Source organism: Danio rerio, chromosome 19, assembly GCF_049306965.1.
Source record: "Danio rerio strain Tuebingen ecotype United States chromosome 19, GRCz12tu, whole genome shotgun sequence".
Classification (NCBI taxonomy): domain Eukaryota; kingdom Metazoa; phylum Chordata; class Actinopteri; order Cypriniformes; family Danionidae; genus Danio; species Danio rerio.
Genome location: NC_133194.1, coordinates 11,204,288 through 11,224,549, shown reverse-complemented (window position 1 = coordinate 11,224,549; position 20,262 = coordinate 11,204,288). Strand labels below are relative to the sequence as shown.

The following is a 20,262-nucleotide window of genomic DNA, read 5'->3' as shown; positions in this document are numbered from 1 at the left end:
AGAAAATACAGTACAATTGCTATATAATTCAGAACCGTTGAAATCACCACAGGCTTATAGTGTAAGTACACAACTATAAACGAGGACACTTCAACTACTATAAATACCCTGGGGTTTATTCCATTGCTATCTTCGTTTTGAAGAGTCCCCCCCTCCTCCCCTACTTCTCCTTCTTAGACGGGTGACACGGTGGCCCAGTGCCTAGCACTGTCGCCTCACAGCAAGAATGTCTCTGGTTCCTGGCTTTACCAAAACTAGCAGACATTTCTGTGTGGAGTTTGCACTTCTCCCCGTGCGCACGTGGGTTTCCCCCGGGTTCCCTGGTTTCCTCCCACCGCCTAAAAACATGCAATTAAGTCAATTGAACAATCCAAATTGTCAACATAGACACGCTTCTAGTTAGTAATTAATTTCAAGAGCATTCACTTGCTACAGCAGGGGAGTTCTCGAGATCTACCTGAGCTCAAACTCCCCTCCCGCCTTGCAACGGGAGGGAGCCCTGGGCTCGAGGATCTCATGAGCTCAGGGCTCTCTCCCGGGACAGCATGCCAAACAAGCTTTTATAATTAATCATTAGCTAAGTGTGAACTCTTGAAAATGCATAAATTTGAAAATGGGTTTCAATGTGGAAGTTTTTCTAACTGCTTCAACATAAGTTAAAACGTTGGTATTTTGTTGTCTAAACATGAATATAAACAATTTTTTTTTTTTTGCAACTTTTTTATGCTAAGTGATTTTTTTTAGGCCCAAATGTAGACTGACAAAAATAAATTTTACTTAAAACACAACTATAAATGTAAGGTTTTTTTTCCCCAGTTTTTCTTTGTTGTATCTGGGTAAACAACTGTAAATGAAAGTCTATGAAAAATTTAGGATGTCACGTATATACATAGTTTGTGGTTAGGAAAATGTGTCAAAGTCTGTGAAATCAATATTTACAATACTTATTTTGCTAGCACACATTTTTATTCTGAAGAAGAACAATTAATCCATACAAGTTAATCCACTTCAATCAAAGTCCATTTGTTTCTGTGATTTGAAGTAGTGGACGTCGGTTTGACTGCTTCAGTCACAATATTCCTAACCTCCACCTGTTACAATTAGCCAACAAAACAAAGCCCTGTCCATAATATTCGGTTTCTGTTGTGAGTAGATCAACATACTAAAATAAAAGTCCCTGCCATTTCCAGTTTATGTGGACTTTATTGATAAGCACAAACATACATACACAAAAATGGTGGAGCATGTGATAGTGTTGTTGCTCAAGTGTTTCCTAAAGCTTCATTTGCAAAGTGTGGATTTACTTCACATTACAACCAACACTAGAGATGCATCTTATACACATAATTACACATAGACATGAGATGTATATTAGATGTCTATATGGAGATGAACATCCCTCATGGCGGCCCTATAAATGGCCTCTTAATCCTGTTTTCAAGAGCTTGAGTATTATAAACCAACTGCACATCATCACTTGCCTATAGGTATTGTTTACTAACAAGCTGACAGCGCCAAATACTGACCTGGCTTATGTACTACAGCAATTTTTGGGCCATTTTCACAGATGTGTAAGCAGATCATTTTTGAAAAGTTGTCATGTAGGCATAAAACTTTTTTCAAAGCACAAGGGAATATGGGAGTATGGACTTTTCTTTTGTATAATGATTTTTAGAGTTACAACACTATTTTAATTTCTGTTATTGACATTGTCCTTGTTATAAACGGCCTTTTAGTCTAACATTTGCAGTCTAGTCATAAGTAAATGTGTTTTATTTAATAACCACTGTGCAGCACTTTATCTATTAAAACACTGTCCAAATTATTAAAAAAATGACCACCCACATAACTACAATAAACTTTATAACCTATAATTTGGTGAAGCACATTTGAAAGCATTTTTTAAACTCAACCTGAGCTGGATTTTTGTAAACCGCAAAGAAGGTGCAAAGGACCAAAGAAAATGTTTAAAAAAAATGTTCAAATAATTAAATGAATTGTGCACTTAAAAAATATGAGAGAGATGTGCACTTTTCATCATAGGTACACCTCAGCTGTGAAAGACAAAATGAGAAAAAAAATGCAGAAAATCACATTGTAGGATTTTTAATGAATAAATTCCTTGGTAAAATAAGTATTTGGTCTCCTACAAACAAGTAAGATTTCCATCTCTCACAGACCTGTAACGTCTTCTTTAAGAGGCTCCTCTGTTTTTCACTTGTTACCTCTATTAATGGCATCTTTTTAAACTCTTTATCAGTACAAAAGGCACATGTCCACAACCTAAAACAGTCACACACTTCAACTATGACCAAGACCAAAGAATTGTCAAATGACACCTGAAACAAAATTATAGACCTGCACCAGGCTGGGAGAGACTGAATCTGCAATCGGTAAGCAGCTTGGTGTGAAGAAATTAATTGTGAGAGCAATTATTAGAAAATGGAAGACATACAAGAGCACTGATAATCTCCCTCAATCTGGGGCTCCATGCAAGATCAAAATAATCCCAAGGAACTGTAAGCAAAAATCCCAGAACCACACGTGGGGACCTAGTGAATGACTTGCAGAGAGCTGGGACCAAAACAACAAAGGCTACTATCAGTAACGCACTGAGCCACCAGGGACTCAAATCCTGCAGTGCCCGTACATGTCAAGACCCATCTGAAGTTTGCTAGAGAGCATTTGGATGATCCAGAAGAGGACTGGAAGAATGTCTTATGGTCAGATGAAACCAAAATAGAACTTTTTGGTAAAAACTCAACTTGTCGTGTTTGGAGGAGAAAGAATGCTGAGTTGCATCCACAGAAGGCCATACCTACTGTGAAGCATGGGGTGGAAACATCATGCTTTGGGGCTGTTTTTCTGCAAAGGGACCAGGACGACTAATTTGTGTTAAGAATGAGTGGGGCCATGTATTATGAGATTTTGAGTGAAAATCTCCTACCATCAGCAGGGGCATTGAAGAAACATGGCTGCACCCGGGCAACGAAGGACTGGCCTTGTAATTTTGAGGTCCTGGAGGGACCTAGCCAGTCTCCAGATCTCAACCCCATTAACAAATCTTTAGAGGGAGTTGAATGTCTTTGTTGCCCAAAACATCAACGCTCCAGAGGAGATGGGCGAAATACCAGCAACAGTGTGTGAAAACCTTGACTTACAGAAAATGTTTGACCTCTGTTATTGCCAGCGAAAGGTACATAACCAAGTATTGAGATGAAATTTTGTTATTGACCAAATACTTATTTTCCACCATAATTTGCAAATAAATTCATTAAAAATCCTAAAATGTGATTTCTGGATTGTTTTTCTCATTTTGTGTCTCGTAGTTGTAAATGGATTAAATATGATGAAAATTGTAGGTTACTCTCATCTTTTTAAATAGGAGAACTTGCACAATTGGTGGCTTTTTTTTAAATACTTTTTTTTGACCCACAGTGCATATACATACATATACAGTCAGAATTATTTTTGTTAATTTTTTCCCCAATTTCTGGTTAACGGAGAGAAGATTTTTTTTAGCACATTTCTAAACAGAATAGTTTTAATAACTCATCTCTAATAACTGTTTTCTTTTATCTTTGCTATGATGACAGTACATGATATTTGACTAGATATTTTTCACGACACTTCTATACAGCTTAAAGTGACATTTAAAGGTTTAAGTAGGTTAATTAGCTTAGGGTAATTAGGCAAGTTATTGTATGAAGATGGTTTGTTCTGTAGACTATTGAAAAAATATATAGCTTAAAAGGCTAATCATTTTGACCTTAAAATGTTAAAAAAAAAAAAAAAATGTCTTTATTCTAGCTGAAAAAATAAAATTAAAAACAAGACTTTCTCCAGAAGACAAAATATTATCAGACATACTGTGAAAATGTCCTTGCTCTGTTTGGGAAATATTAAAAAAATTAAAAAAATAAGAAATCAAAGGGTGGCTAATCATTTTGACTTCAACTGTACATAAATATAATAAATAGCTAATATGCTTAACAAAAATGTACAAATTTGTATTTCTAATGGTTAAAAAAAAAATTTAAAAAAAAAAATATAAAAAAAAATATATAAATATATATATATATATATATATATATATATATATATATATATATATATATATATATATATATATATATATGTATGTAAATTAAATAGTAATGGAAATTAGTTGCATGTATGGCATACACACTATATGACAATCACTTTTATATCTGTGAAATCCAGACATGAACTTGTTGTATGTCATAAATGTGATTACCGAGTTTCCACCTGACAGCAACAATGGGTGAAATTCCTCTGAACCTGTGTAAAAGAGCGGTGACCCGTCGCTAAAGGTCACTGAATCCTTCAACAAAGGCCCTTGGACAGAGACACAAAGCTCTCGAGGTGTTAGACGTGTGTTCGAGACGTTCATTATAGCCTCACTGTGGTGATTCACCGCAGCTTTATTGAGCACACACTCATCCACACACATACAGAGCTTCATTATCTGTCTTTGAGCAAGGAGATTTTCTTTGAATTGTCTTGACATAACAAGGGATTGTAGAGAAACCTTCACTAATGTAGGTTGGAGAGCTTTCAGGCACATTTTATATTCAATTATTTCATTTGGATGTACTTAAAATTTGTCTTACAATTACACATTTTTTGTATCTTTTGCAAACAGATTCTATATTTATAGGATATATGTTTACATTTAATTCCTATGACTTACTTATTACTATAAAATGGTCTTCAAATTTTCATATACACTTAGCGGCCACTTTATTAGGCTCATCTGTCCAACCGCTTTTTTATGCAAATTTCTAGTCAGCCAATCATATGGCAGCAACTCAATGGATTTAGGCATGTAGACATGGTCAAGACGATCCGCAGCAGTTCAAACCGAGCATCAGAATGGGGAAGAAAGGTGATTTAAGTGACTCAGAAGGTGATTCAGAAAGTATTCGAAATAAAAATGAAATGTGTATTGAAATCGGTGTGGCAAAATAGCACTGGCTGCTAAATGAATACAAATAACAGGTGTGTGCAAACTGCCATTGTTTTTGAGCCTGTGTGCATCAGATTCAGAATAATTTATTTACCGGTGCTCATTATGATAATCCTATAAATGCTGTCATGCAATTTGAAAATCCCATCAGCACAAATGCAGCATTCTGCAGCTTAATGTCACATTGATATATCCAGTCTCATTACAATCACAGCCAACACTGCTCTGCGACAATACCGAATCAAAAGATCATCCCTGCCTTTCCTCAAAGATTTCAGAGGATGTCATCATTTGTAATGCTATTAAACTAAGCAACCTTTAACTTAGCAACCTTTAATGTAGCACTTTATGCAAAACAGACCGCTTTAAGGCAGCTTTACAGTAAACAGGAAAACAACAGAATCAATGACGCAAACTTCTTCAAATTATGCAGTGAAACCTATTTAAAGAGCCAATAGAGTCATTTAGCTCAGTCAGAGTCAATCTGGTTCAGTTTGACAATTCGACCATAAACTGCTGTAGGGCTGCAAAAATCTCCTACCATGATGTCATCTCAATATAACAAGATGACAATATACATTTAGGGGCCACTTTATTAGGTACACCTTACTAGTACTGGGTTGGACTCACTTTTGCCTTCAGAGCTGCCTTAATCCTTATAGATTCATCAAGACAAAGAAAATATTCCTCAGAGATTTTGGTCCATACTGACATGAGAGCATCATGCAGTTGCTGCAGATTTGTCGGCTGCACATACATGATGCGAATCTCCCGTTCCAGCACATCCCAAAGGTGCTTTGTTGGATTTAGATCTGATGACTGTGGAGGCCATTTGAGTACAGTGAACTTATTGTCATGTTCAAGAAACCAGTCTGAGATGATTCACGCTTTATGATATAGCGCTTTCTCCTGCTAGAAGCTGCCATTAGATGATGAGTACACTGTGGTCATAAAGGGATGGACATGGTCAGCAACTCTAGGCTGTGGTGTTGACACGAAGCTCAAATGGTATTAATGGGCTCAAAATGTGGCAAGAAAATATCCCCCACACCATTACACCACCACCACCAGCCTGAACTGTTTACACAAGGCAGGATGGATCCATGCTTTCTTGTTGACGCCGGATTCTGAGCCTTCCATCTAAATGTTGCAGCAGAAATAGAGACTCATCAGACCAGGCAACATTTCTCCAGTCTTCTATTGTCCAATTTTGGTGAACCTGTGCGATTCGTAGCCTCAGTTTCTCACTTAGCTGACAGGAGTGACACCCGGTGTAGTCTTCTGCTCCTGTAGCCCATCTCCGGCTGCTAGCTCTCTGTAACTCTCACATGGTTGCCCATTGAAGCTAAGCAGGGCTGAGCCTGGTCAGTACCTGGATAGGAGACCACATGGGAAAGCCAGGTTGCTGCCGGAAGTGGTGTTCTTCTTTCAGATGAGACATTTAACTGAGGTCCCGACTCTCTGTGGTCATAAAAAATCCCAGGATGTCTTTCGAAAAAGAGTAGGGGTAGTAAATATGCCCACTGGCCTCTGTTCATCATGGCCCCTTCCAACCATCCCCATATCATAATTGTCTTCATCACTCTGTCTCCTCTCCACCAATCAGCTGGTTGTGTGGTCTGGTGCAATATGGCTGCCGTCATGTCATCCAGGTGGATGCTGAACACTGGTGGTGGATGAGGAGATTCCCCCCATTGTGTATAGCGCTTTGAGTGTCTAGAAAAGCCAGGGCTCAATTTGTGGCGTAACACACTGGATCCGGCACCTCTGAAATCTGATCTGGCTCCTTAATTTTACCGATCCCCCTCCTTAACTGCCCTCCTCTCCCGTCTGCTGTTCACTTTCACTTTTTTTCCGTGACTCCCCAACCCTCTTCACTTTTGTCCGCAACACCCTCGCCCCGCTTACTTTTGTCTACGGCACCCTCCGCCATTCACCGCACCAATCCCAGTTGAACTGCAGTTTCTGAGATAGTCAGTCTAGCCTGTCTGGCACCAACAACCATGTCACATTCAGTCACTCATCATCTTTCTTCTCCATTCTGATGCTCGGTCTGAACTGCAGCAGATTGTCTTGACCATGTCTACATGCCTAAATGCATTGAGTTGCTGCCATGTGATTGGCGGATTAGAAATTTGTTTGAACGAAGAGGTTGGACATGTGTACCTAATAAAGTGGGCGATGAGCGTATCACTATATAGTACCATTTCTGTAAATTCACTCAATTAATAGTTTTTATATATTGTCCACATACAAATGACATTTTAGAGATTTTAGTGTGTATAGCACAGGTAAGTGGGCTTGACAAACCACCTGTAGAAACACTCTTTAAAAAAAACAACAACATTGTGCATTTATGAAGTGTGTATGGCACAGGTGAGTGGGCTTGACAAACCACCTGTAGAATACACAATCTTTAATTTCACAGACATTTTAACTGACACTTGCACCAGCTTTGAACATATGCACCAGATACTTTCTTACAGTCACTCCATATCTCTAAAAAATACAGTGTGCTTATTTATATAACATATTTATTATATGTGCTTTACACAGGTGAGTGGGTTTGACAAACCACCTGTTGAAACACTCTTCGCTTTATATAAAGAAAATAGCATTGAATTATCTGAACACTAATAGTTCCTTTGTAGAATTAGCACTTGTGTGTAGTGTCTCTTCTTGTTGAATCGATGAATGCCTCCCGAATTGTAAGTCGCTTTGGACAAAAGCGTCCGCTAAATGACTTAAAAGCAACAATATTCAGAAAGTAAAACGGTAAATGTAAAAGAAAAGTAACAGTAAAGTAAGTGTCAGAAAATGAACAGTAGATGTAAAAGTAACAATATTCATGTCAATCTATGTCAGTGTTGATTTAAAGTTAGTTCAATAATGATGATCGAAGTTGCAAAATGTTTCATTTAAAAAGCAAATCCAGCTCAATACAGTTTTACTCATTAAATACTGTCAGTTAGTGTTACTTAAAGCTGTAGTTCATTTAAAACCTTTATGGGTTACTTTTTCTGTTAAACACAGAAATCGATCTATAGTAGTAGGAGAAATTCTATGGAAATCAATGGCTAACGGTTTCCAACATACTTTAAAACACCACCATTTGTGTTCTACAGAAGCAAAACTCCAACAGGTTTGGAGCAATTGGAGGGTGAGTGAATGGTTTCGTTTTTGTGTGAACTGTCCCTTTAATATTAATGTTCACACTGCCCTGACCGGCGCATTTACTTGAAGGTGTGAGTCTTGAAATTCTCACAGCAGCTTATAATAGAGGCTGAAACACTGTCTGTATGAGTGTGCAGCTGAAGTCTGTATTGTATTGGTGACTATCGCCCGTAACCATAGCGACTGCAAAGTCTCATCACATTTGACACAACAAAAGTTCACTTGATGTGCAATTTCATCTTAAAAGGACAGTTTACTCTGAAATGAGGAATTACTCTCCGTTTACTCTCACGCAGTTTGTTCCAGATCTGTTTAAGTTTCTTTCTCTTTCCAGAAGATTTTTTGGAAAACTATAACTGGTATTAATTGACTGCCATATATAATGACCAACTGGAATTCAGCATTATTTCACACAGAAAGAGAAAACACAAACCTCTTTAGCCTCTGCTTCTCTTTATTTGCAATTATTGGACAGGAATATACAACTGATTGCAGAATTGCAGGGACCATTTCAGGCATTTTCCAATCATTTTCCTTGAACTGAATGATAACGGGTGAAGCAGTGGCGCAGTAGGTAGTGCTGTTGCCTCACAGCAAGAAGGTCGCTGGGTCGTTGGTTTGAACCTCGGCTCAGTTGGTGTTTCAGTGTTTGCATGTTCTCCCTGCGTTCGCGTGGGTTTCCTCCGGGTGCTCCGGTTTCCCTCACAGTCCAAAGACATGCAGTACAGGTGAATTGGGTAGGCTAAATTGTCCGTAGTGTATGAGTGTGTGTGTATTTCCCAGAGATGGGTTGCGGCTGGAAGGGCATCTGCTGTGTAAAAACTTGCTGGATAAGTTGGTGGTTCATTCCGCTGTGGCAGCCCCTGGATTAATAAATGGACTAAGCCGACAAGAAAATGAATGAAGGATAACGTATGGTAAACAGCAGCCTAGGTTGGCACGGTGGCACGGTTGGCACGATCATCTCACAGCAAGAAGGTCACTAATTCAAGTCCCGGCTGGGTCAGTTGGCATTTCTGTTAGGAGTTTGCCTGTTCTTCCCATGTTTGCATGCTTCAGTTTCCCTCACAGTCCAATCACGTGCGCTATAGGGGAATTGGGTAAACACAATTGGCTGTAATGTATGAGTGTGTGTAAGAATGCAAGAGTGTATGGGTGTTTGCCAGTACCAAGTTGTGGCTGGAGGGGCATCCGCTGCCTAAAACTTATGCTGGAATAGTTGGTGGTTCATTTCACTGTGGCGATCCCTGATAAATAAGGGACTGAGTTGAAGGAAAATTAATAAATGAATGAAACTGAGCATGTTATAAATGTAAAAAATGCTGAATGCTTATGATAGGGAACATTTGATTATTTTATGATTAACTTTTAAAGCAGTAACAGACTTGACATTTTCAACTATTTTGTGCTTTAGCTTCAAACCAGATACCACATGTCTAAAGCTGAATTTGATGTATTTTAAAGAGCCCCTATTATGCATTTTAAAAGGTCATATTTTAGTTTTGCGGGTCTCCAATTACAGGCTGATATGTATGCGAGGTTAAAAAACACTTTCATTATCTTATTTTATGCATTTATTTTTACCTGTTGTCTCAACGACTTCAATATGATTTGTTTAGTGTTTGATTTGTTCCTTCTTTGCATGAGATTAATCTGCTGAGATCGGTCCAGTGACCCAGTCTGTTGTGACTGGTCGACTGGGTTCAGCGAGAGACAGGGAGAAACGGCCAGTATGGCTATGAAGTAGGATCGAGGATGCAGGACTTCATTAAAGCAATGCAGTTAAACACCAGCATATTACTCTACTCTTCACCCTAACCCAACAACAACAACACGCTTTCAGTAAAAAACCACGCTGTGCGTGTGACGACAGCAGATGATGGCCATAGCATAGACAAACGGCAGAGGATTGCGAGTTTAGAAAAGCATTTAAATCGGTAAAGGAAGAGGGACACGTCGCATTTTCAATGTGGTTTTGAATGCAATATGTGAACAGCCCTATACAGATTTAACCTGAGAGATACAGTAAGCACTGATCTACCGTATAATAGATGAGGGATTACAAGCCTAGCAGAGCGATTACAAGTTACAACACACAATTTAATACATATTTTGCAAACTACAGGAAACAAGGCAGCAATTTTAATCACACTTACATGTTGATTCGGAGGAAGAAGAAACAGTTAACAGTTAGTGACAAAGTCCTTGTCAAAGTCTGACAAAGTCTCATACATAATAGTCTCTGCTGCTCTTTCCTTTAATAGCAAACGGCTGGTGAATCCCGCATTGCAGCGTAGGTTATTGTATCAGAAATCAGGAAAATGACAGGAACAAACAGCACTAGATTGGCTATACTGTGGTGTTGTTGTGAAAATGAACTTTAACCCTTTATTTACCACAGCCAAATCTCCATCTGTCAGTGATCGTCAGCTTCGCGTCATGATCAGTCCCGTGATCCCCAGCCCGCCGCTAGTGTCTGAAGGGAGAGGCACGTTCATGTTTTACTGGATCCGGTACTTCATATTTGTTCATGTACCTTATTAACGCTGATAGCAAAAGTATCAGTGTCGAGGCAAAAGATACGAACCCAACGCAATTCATTGACCTTGGGTCAATTTCGTTAAAGTATCAATAGTTTTAAACACGGTGCAATTTCAGATTTAAACTTCAGCTAGATGTTTTCATTCATTTGTGACACACTGCATGGAGGGTCATTTTCAAACACCCATAATAGGGGCTCTTTAATCATATAATAGTTTTGTTTTTTTTAAAAAGAAAAATTCACTGAAATTAAACAATAACAGAGTTGGCACATAATTAATTTAGTATCAGTGTTTCCTCCTAAAAATTTTGCACAAATTAATGAATAATGACATGCCTCAATGATTTCCAGAGTTTCTCATTAGTGGAAGTAAAATCACAGCAAGTTGCATGTATTTTATATCAGTGCTTTAATTATTTAGGATGTAACAGAGTTGACTTGAACATATAGGGAAAGACACATACTTTGTATTACTTAAATGACAAATAATACAGAAAATAGTTGTTTCATGCTACTGTTTATATAACATAGAGCAGGGGTCACCAATCCTGGTCCTGGAGGGCCGGTGTCCCTGCAGGGTTTAGCTCCAACTTGCCTCAACACACCTGTCTGGATGTTTCAAGTATACCAAGTAAGACCTTGATTAGCTTGTTCAGGTGTGTTAGATTAGGGTTGGAGCTAAAATCTGCAGGACACCGGCCCTCCAGGAACAAGTTTGGTGACCACTGACATAGAGTAAACAATCAAAAAAAGAAAATTAGACTTTATGGCTAAAGCTGAATGTATAATTTAGGAGGCTGAGACCATTTAAATGGGTATATTGAGACAACATTTTAAAAGCAAAATATCCCTTTATACACACTGTATACACTGTTTATTATGAAGTTAACTTGATAAGGGGTTTAGAAGGACATTAGGGTGTGTGATAAAAGGTGACGTAAAGTAACAAATTAGAAATGCTCAAACTACTGAAATTGAGTAGTTTTTATCTGGAATTTTTTACTAAGTAGTTTCAAAAATGTGTACTTTCACTTTCCCTTGGGTACATTTTCAGTGCAGTATCTGAACTTTTACTCCACTACTTTCCTTAAACCTGCAGTCACTACTTTATTTTTTCTTGTCTATGGGGATTAGAAAAATCAGTCCTGTGATTCCTGTCCAATCAAATCACACATCAAAGGTAAATTGCATCATAATGAACTTCCTCAAGATGATTTATAAATGCAGAAAAGTTTGGAAGCATTAAAAGTGCCCAAGATGTCTAAAATCTTTACACACAGTAACCCAGAGACTGTTTAGATGCATGTCACTGATGAGAAAATGACGGATGTTTAATGTATGATGACTGAATTGGCCTTAAACACCCAGCAGTTACAAGACGTCAACATGACGGCAGATTGACATTGTAACCCAACGTTGTGGGGACATTGCATTTTGTTTGGAAATAAAATCCGTGTTGACGTCAGAACCTCATCAGGTCGACTTCAATGTCCAACGTCCAACCTAAAATCAACCAATTATCAACATCTAACGATGTTACAGCTTGATGTTGTGTGGACATTACCACTGTGATGTCTATCACATTTTAAATTTTGGTTGCCATACCTGACAAATAATTTATCTGACATCATTATGACGTTGGTTTAAGATGTTTTCTTGACGTTGGATTTTGGTCACTTTCTTACACAACCTAAAATCAACATCATTTGACATTGTACATCATTTGAAAAAATAACATAGTCCTTAGACGCTGGCTAGACATTAAAGCCATAGACTGTAAAAGATATGGACATTTGGTCACCTGACGTCACAACCTAAATCTAACCTAATATTAACGTCTAATGATGTTGTGTGCCTGCTGAGCAATAACTAAACGCACTACAGAATGTTACGTTTACACACACATGCACAAATTACATGTACTGTAAATGCATCAGCTTTTTACAGCGCAATACTCATTACTCTTGAGTACTTTTGAAAGGGTTACTTTTTACTCTGAGTAATATTTACTACAGATACTTTTAGTCTACCTGCACTACATTTTTAGGCAAGTAATAGTACGATTAAGTATGATTTTTCACTACTCTTTCCATCACTGGTGATAAATAACAACTTTCATTTTGTGGTGAACTAATGCTTTTAGAATCTGACACTTTAAATGTCGAAGATTTTCAGTAGATGTTAAAAGTTCTTGAAACATCAATGCCAATCTGAAACCTGTTGTGTTTTAGTGTTAATTCACTTTTAACCACACTGACCAATGTTGTTTTTTTTTACTCAAAAATGAGGTTTGCTGTTTGTTCAAACTACTTACTTAAAATAAGTTGACACAACACAATTGTTTATTTCTTTGACAACTTAATTGTTTTAAGTTCAATCCACTTAAATTTGTAAAAACTAATAAGTTAACTTCATTCCTTCATGTTGTCCCAACACAAATGGATCGTGTGGAACCCAGCATCTTTTACAGTGTTTTCAAAAGATTACAGGACGTAGAAGCATCAATATGTTGTTTTAATATGCGCAACTGTTATTCAGTCTAATCCATTTTTAAAAGTAGTTTTCTTTTAATACAAAAATCTTCCCGTGGAGCTCAGATTTAATAATACATTCATCCTAAAATGTTAAAGAAAATACAATTCATGACCCCATTAAACTCGATCAAAACCAAGTGCAATGAAAATACCACTATTGATTTGTTGGCTGTCTGAATGCTGACTTAAGTTTCTACGATTATGTGTGTATTGTCAAAACACAACACTATATTTGACTTTCTCTTGCTTTTTCTCTGTCTCTCTCCATTATGGACCAGCTTGTCATCATGATATCCTTCAGTCAAAGCACTCTCTCTTCCTGTTCCCTCTCTCACTCTTGCTGTCTCGTATCAGATAGTGTTGGCCAGTCTCATGGGAACGCAAGCTGGCAGTGGCCTGTCCCATCTGTCAGACAGAGGATGAGGAGGAGTGAGAGGGTGCATGTGTGTGTGTGTGTGAATGAAGAATGAAGTGTCCCATATATATATATATATATATATATATATATATATATATATATATATATAATGTATGTGTGTGCTGTGCAGTGGATGGAAAGCCTGCCAAGATGTATGGAGTTTGCATTGATTTATTTTGCAGTAGTCCGCTGTGCAAATGTTAATGCATGATGTTATGAATTATGTCTGCGCTTATGTTGTGGATGGAGGCACGGATATGGGAAGAGATGAATGTGTTCGACTGACGAGAACGGGACAGAACAAAAAGAGAGAATGAGTTATAAACATCACCATTCTCTGCATAATTAAACTGTATTACGGCTTGCGTGAGCTCTGAGGGACACCAGCGTGTATGTTGTTCAGTGCTGCCCCCTGATGGAAGAAATGCGTCAGTGAGACATCGCTCTGACAGATGAAGGTGTGCTTTTGTACATAAAGAGGACAGGCTGTTCTGCAGAGCCGTCTCTCCCTCTCTCTAGACTCAGGAAGCTGAATCGATGTTCTTTCGCTTGCACTGCTCTTCGCACACTTTGCAGTTCAAAGAGAATACAACATACTCAACAAGCAGATGATGTGCCTGAAAACACAGAGAGCGGCGTGATCTCAAGGATACTGCGTGGCAGTAAAATAAAGAATGAAAAAAACACACTAAATGGTCAACTTTTGAAATAATTAGCACTAGCTTTTAAAGTAAAAATGTGCTCTTAAAAGGCGAATGATTGCGTGATGAAGTGTGACTCAGCATGTTCCAGAGAGTCTTGGTCTAAGATTTCTGTTGTTTTTATTGTGATCACTTTGAATTGTTAGATGTCATTACTCCCACACCACATATTGTTCAGAACATCTCTTGCACGTCATTTCTGTCCATTTATAATCTTCCTAGACGAAAAATTAAGTGCTTGCCGCTGCTGCCAGGCTTTCTCTATTAATGCTTTTTAATCTAGTCCACTTTGTATTTGGGACCGTTAGAATCACACCAGAGTAATCCACAAGGAAGACCATAAAAGAGGAGCACTCGTCTCCCATAATGTCCCCGCCTATTGATTTTCAGTTAATGCAATTCATTCAACATGTTTACAGTGTGTTTGCTGCATTGCAGCTGTCTGGCTCTATATGCTGCGAACAGAAATTCAACAATATAGACTTAATTTGATAGTTAGCAATTTGGGGAGACTCTGCAGGAACTTCACAGTAATAATATTTTATGATCGATGGGAGAAATAATTAGAATCACGCTGTGGAGGAAAGAACTAGCGAGCTTCTAAGAGAACAATGTAAATTCATATAATAATAGCATGAAATCTGTGCTTGTCTGAGCAGGTGCAGTGGACAGTGTTTTACTGAGAGCTATTTAAGATATGCATTTTGCTGTACAGTATGTGTTTTGCAGGACCCAAAAAGAGTCAACTGTAATTTGGGAGACTTTTATGTTTACAATTATAAAAATGCTTTATCGAATATGTCATTTTATTCCCAAATATTGCAATAACTTAATCAGAAAAGGATTGAAAACACTGCACTTCTCCAGAATGTGTGCCGTTCTTGCTAGTTGATGAGTGATGTTGCTAAATCTTGATCAGTTGTTCCTCATTGTAGTTTGCTTATTTGTTGTTGTAAGAGGCGAACACTTTAGAGGCTGTTAAATATATATAAAATTGACAGCTTCAACAATCTAAATAGGGCGAAGCAGTGGCGCAGTAGGTAGTGCTGTTGCCTCACACCAAGAAAGTCGCTGGGTCGCTGGTTCGAGCCTCGGCTCAGTTGGTGTTTCTGTGTGGAGTTTGCATGTTCTCCCTGCGTTGGGTTTCCCCCACAGTCCAAAGACATGCGGATGCGGTACAGGTGAATTGGGTTTGGCTAAATTGTCCGTAGTGTATGAGTGTGTGTGTGGATGTTTCCCAGAGATGGGTTGCGGCTGGACATTGGGTTGTGGGGACATTGCATTTTGTTTGGAAATAAAAATGCATCAGCTTTTTACAGCGCAATACTCATTACTCTTGAGTACTTTTGAAAGGGTTACTTTTTACTCTTTGAGTAATATTTAGTACAGATACCTTTACTTTACCTGCACTACACTTTTAGGCAAGTAATAGTACGATTAAGTATGATTTTTCACTACTCTTTCCATCACTGGTGATAAATAACAACTTTCATTTTGTGGTGAACTAATGCTTTTAGAATCTGACACTTTAAATGTCGAAGATTTTCAGTAGATGTTAAAAGTTCTTGAAACATCAATGCCAATCTGAAACCTGTTGTGTTTTAGTGTTAATTCACTTTTAACCACACTGACCAATGTTGTTTTTTTAACTCAAAAATGAGGTTTGCTGTGTGTTTAAACTACTTAAAATAAGCTGACACAACACAATTGTTTATTTTTTTGACTACTTAACTGTTTTAATTGTTTAATTGTTTAAAAGTTTAATCCACTTAAATTTGTAAAAACTATTAAGTTAACTTCATTCCTTCATGTTGTCCCAACACAAATCGATGATTGGAAAAATCAGACATTGCGATATTTTGTTTTGCTGCGATTATGGCAATATGAATAGAATTTTTATGAGTTGATTTGAATCGCTCTATTTGGGACGATTTTATTAATTTCGATTGATGACTGGGATCAAGTCTTTTTCTGTGCAGTGCATCTGCATAAACTAAAATGAATTACAATCATATATAAATATGACAAAGCAAAAATAAAAATGTTAAAAGCAATAAAAGTTGTTAATGTTTTTTCTGGGGAGTCTAACAATATTCAAATATAAAGATTGAGCAATCAAACATAAAATATCATGGTCATTATTGTATAAATAATTTATTCATTTTCGCCACAGCAGAATGAACCGCCAACTTATCCAGCATATGTTTTACACAGCGGATGCCCTTCCAACTACAACCCATCACTGGGAAATGTATAAATAATTGTATATATAAAAAATATTTAAAAATATCTTTTAATCTTAAATTAATAAACTAATAGTGCAATGATTATTGATGATACACACATAGTAATATCGATGCTCTGCTCGAACGATATATTGTTCAGACCTAATTGGGATGATTGTATAGGGGAGTGAAATATAAATGTATTTTTATGTAATCATATATATATATATATATATATATATATATATATATATATATATATATATATATATATATATATGTAGTCATAAATAAACACAATTAAGCAAATATTATAGTGAATAAACAGGGATTTATGGTTCTGCAGAGTCTAACAATGTTCGGTTACAAAAATCGATATGTAAACAATAATCAAATTTAAATTAACTATGCATAGCCTTCATCATATAAATTGTTCAATAAAATTTATATTTATTAAACTTCTTTATGATCTATTGAATTACTTTGAACTCTCTTAACCCTTTGACTGCCCCTTTACCAAACAGTTGACCGTGTTTTGACTGTTTTAAATAATGACTGTTAAAGTCATTTACAGAATAACTGTTTTAAATAATGGCTTACACTCACAGCATTGTTGGTTTACAAAAAAAATTAAAATTATCCTGTTGCACTACTACACTTGATTTTGGTATTATTTAAAATAAAAAACAAGAAAGTATGTTAAATAAGAATCTGTAATATTTTATGGCATACTTGAAGGTGATTTAGTATTTAAAAATGTTTTGTTTTGAATATTTCTTTTAATAAATTGGTCATACACTTTATATTTTCAGATTTTTTATAGTATATGTATTAAGTTTGGTACTTTTACCATAAACCGACATATCAATCATTTGGTAGAGGCTGATGTTTTAGAAATTATGGGATGGGTTGAAACAATTGCATTGAGCAAGTTAACTAGCGACATTAGGAGTTAAAAAATGCAATCCAAACATTTTTTTTTCTTGGTGGGGTGGTTAAAGGGTTAAAATGCTTACATATTGTAGTCACAGGACTTAAAAATACATGCATGTGATTAACTGTCTCTATTATGCTCAGGTTCTGCACAATTAAAGTCTCCACAAATGTTATGTGTTTAGATAATCCCAACTCAATATTGCATATCTAATGATGTGACGCACACATTGCGATATCAATGCTTAAACCAAGTATTGTGCACCCTCAATTAATATATTGTGCTTTTAACATGTATTATATCATGGGCACACACCTTTTAATGAACACAGAGAGTCAGGATCTTGATTTAACATCTCCTCCAAATGATAAGGGGCATTTAGACCCACATAGACCACAGAGTAAGCATTCTCTGCTGGCCTCACTAACACCACTTCCTACAGCAACCTCATTTTCCCAGGTGGTCTCTCATCTTGACCAGACTCAGCTCTGCTTAGCTTCCAGTTCGGGTTCACTGGAAATACGTGCCTTAGGGTACATTTTTGCGAAACGTGAATTACATTGCTCCGAGTATGTTTTGTTGCACTTTTTAGATGCATGTTACTTTTGTACACATCCACAAGAAGGCAAGGCTTGTTATACAGATTATCTAGCAAACGTCAGACCTAAACTTAACAGTGTTTTCAAAGCAGATGTAAGAGAAAAGTTCACTGTGACCACATTATTTTACCTTGATTTTACATTTCTTTTATGTCTTTTCTAGAACCCAAGCACTCTGCATCATTGGGCAAACTGACCATGGCAGAAAATTTATGCATATGGAGATATATAGGTGAGTAACATGTATTTGATTACAAATCATAGACATTGTGTTGTTTTTTTTCTAGTAATTGATGTTGTGTAAAGAAACAAATCATTTATTCATTGATTCTATGCCCCCATAATATTTCTTATGAGCTTGTGTCTCTAGGTAAGGCAAGACAAGTTTATTTTTATAGCACATTTCATTCACAATGGTAATTCAAAGTGCTTTACATAAACAAGAATTAAAGCCAAGATTTAAATTAAAAACAAATAAATAAAAATAATTAAAAACAGATTAAAATGTGTTAAAACATGTTTTAAAGAGCCCATATTATACATGAAATAGGGTCATATCTTGGTTGTAAGGGTCTCCAACAACAGTCTAATATGCATGCAAGGTCAAAAAACACTTTTATGGTCTTATAATCTGCATTTATTTTTACCTAATTATCCCAGCAACTCCCGTATGAATCGTCCAGTGATTCATTTGTTCCCAAACCCCTCCTTATCGCGAAGCTAATCTGCGCTGATTGGACCAATGACAGTCTGTTGCGATTGGTCGACTGCCTTCAGTGAGAGAGTGAAATGCCCAACAGCTAATCAGCAATATAAAAGTAATCACAGTTCATACACGCTCGATAGTGTAGGCGTGGATTTTAGCTGCCAGTGGGTCAATGTAAATAAAAACGATGGAGTTGAAAATGCCGACGACTAACTATTTTATTGAGCAAAAACTCCAAAAACTGTTGAGGAGATCTCCTAGCTTCTCACTCTGCTCTTTTCACAGACACACACACACACACACATATTGCCCTCGTCCTTGCGCGCTTAACACTTAAACACTTAACCCTCATACGGACGAAATGTGTGCGGACACACACACACAAACACACACACACACACCTCCGGACGACAGCGCGCGCACACACACACGCACGCACACACACACACACACACTACCCTCCTCCACGGAGCTCCGTAAACAAAGCAGCACACGTCGCGTTTTTAAGGTGGCTTTGCACCAGATATGAGAATAAAGCGAGTTAACCTGATACAGTACATGCTGTTACAAGTAACAAATCACAACTAAATACATTTGCAAGCTAGAGTAAACGAGGCAACTTTAATCCCACGTACTTACACTTGAGAAATGGAGGAAGAAACCTATCCTAACATGTCCATCAATAAGTTACTCTTTATTAATCCTTCCTTTAACAAACGCAGATGAAGTATTCTTTGTAGCATGTAGTTTCCAGAAGTTTCCAACTGCTTGGCTATAATGCTGAGGTTTCATCTTTGGGTAGAAACTCAATAATATCCATCTGCAGTGTGACTTCAATCGACCGGCATGTTTGTGTGTGTGTGTGTGTCTGGGTTTCTGCGTCAGAGGGCGGGGCCTCAGGTTTGAAATCTCCCGGGTTTGCGCGTGCACGTGAATAATTTGGTTTCGTTAGTACGTCATGGCGAAACACCTAATGACTCGGTATCAAGGCGACTCGTTTGTAGCACTATGAGTCGACTCTTTTATAGATGAATCAACAGTTTTAAACACTGTACTCTTACAGATTTAAGCTTTAGCTGGATACTTCACTTCACTTAGAGCTGTGTTACACACTACATGGAAGGGGATTTTCAAAAACTCCTAATATGGGCTCTTTAAAGGAAAGAAAAGAAAGACATAATAGTGCGATGTGGTGGCGTAGTGCAGTGCTCATTTAGTAAAGGCACAGCTAAACTGATGTGTTTTAAGTCTTGATTTGAATCTGCCTAATATTGGTGCACATCTGATCATTTCTGGAAGCTGATTTCTGCAGTGGAGGGCGCAGTAGCTGATGGCTAATTTACCCAATTTACTTGATCTTAATGATCTGTGTGATCTGTTATCTTTGTATTCAGTGAGCATATCTGTATTGTATTGAAGTCCTAGGCTATTTACTGATG

The 20,262-nt window shown here is 37.3% G+C and overlaps 1 protein-coding gene across 7 annotated transcripts in view; it reads left to right on the top strand.

Moving 5' to 3' along the window:
• Nucleotides 1-20,262, top strand: part of grin2da (glutamate receptor, ionotropic, N-methyl D-aspartate 2D, a) — a 256,122-nt gene that overhangs the window by 40,496 nt on the left and 195,364 nt on the right. For all 7 annotated transcript variants that reach the window (XM_073931494.1, XM_073931504.1, XM_073931499.1 and 4 more), the window contains one exon: nucleotides 18,281-18,349. The gene's annotated coding sequence lies outside the window, so the exon portion shown is untranslated. The remainder of the gene's footprint in view (nucleotides 1-18,280; nucleotides 18,350-20,262) is intronic.